The 999-nt window shown below is 48.2% G+C and overlaps 1 non-coding gene across 1 annotated transcript; it reads left to right on the top strand.

The window, feature by feature from the left end:
• The first annotated feature begins 202 nt into the window (after positions 1 to 202).
• On the top strand, positions 203 to 279 carry Trnav-uac (transfer RNA valine (anticodon UAC)). The gene has a single exon. It is a non-coding gene; the product is annotated as a tRNA-Val (tRNA).
• Positions 280 to 999: the final 720 nt, after the last annotated feature.

A 999-nucleotide genomic window follows, 5' to 3' on the forward strand; every position in this document is an offset into this window, starting at 1 on the left:
AGAAATAAAAAAAAGAGGAAAAGGAGGGAGGTGACTGATTAGAGAAAAAAAAGGGAGGTTACTTGCATGAAAAGAGAAGGAAATGAGGGGAACTTTGAGGGTTGTTTGAAAATAGAGGAACACAAAGGAGACTCGGTTAAAAAGAGAAGGAATGAGGGGAGCTCGGAAAGTCGTTTTGTTTGAAGTTCTCCGTGAAATCTTGGGCTTCGTGGTGCAGTGGTTAGCACACTCGGCTTACAACCGAGAGAGCCTGGGTTCGATTCCCGGGCGGAGTGGACAAATTTGGGCGGCTTTTCCGATACCCCACGCCCCTGTCCACCCAGCAGTGAATGGGTACCAGGTATTAATCGGGGGTTGTGTCCCGTCTCTTGGGATCTGTTCCCTTCTCCTATAATTCCTTCCCTTTCTGTCTCTCTCCGGCATATGACCACAGATGTTGCGCCGACTAAACGAAACTTTCCAACTTTCTCCGTGAAATATCATAGACGTTGTACCGGAAGGCCTGTGTCGCCGGTTCTCTTGGGTTCTCTTTCCGGGTTGTTAAATGCTAGGACCTCGTTAAAAGGATAGAAAAAGAGGGAAAGAAGGAAGAGAAGGAGGAAAAGGGAGGATGGAAAAGGCAGAGGGAGGAAGAGGAGGGAAGAAGAGAGACTGAATCGAAGGGAAAGGAAGAAAGAGGGAGGGGATCGGAGGGAGAACGGGGGGATGAGGAGGGAGAGAAAGGAGGGAGAAGTGAGAAGGATGAAGATTGAGAGAGAGGTGAGGGGACGGAGGGGCAGAGGAAGTGAGGGGTGGAGAGAGAGGAGAAAGGGGAAAGACCACGTTGTATAGCTTGGAGTATTGCTGCAGGAAAATTAATAGAAAAAAGTGAATTAAACTAAAGACAGGTAAGGCAGGAGTCATAGGGAAGGTTAGCAAACGAAGAGGGAAGAGAAAGAAAGGGACTGACTCTGAGGGATGTTTGAGGAGGAGAGGGGAGATTAAAAGGGAGATAAGACA

Source organism: Eriocheir sinensis, chromosome 51, assembly GCF_024679095.1.
Source record: "Eriocheir sinensis breed Jianghai 21 chromosome 51, ASM2467909v1, whole genome shotgun sequence".
In the NCBI taxonomy this organism is placed as follows: Eukaryota; Metazoa; Arthropoda; class Malacostraca; order Decapoda; family Varunidae; genus Eriocheir; species Eriocheir sinensis.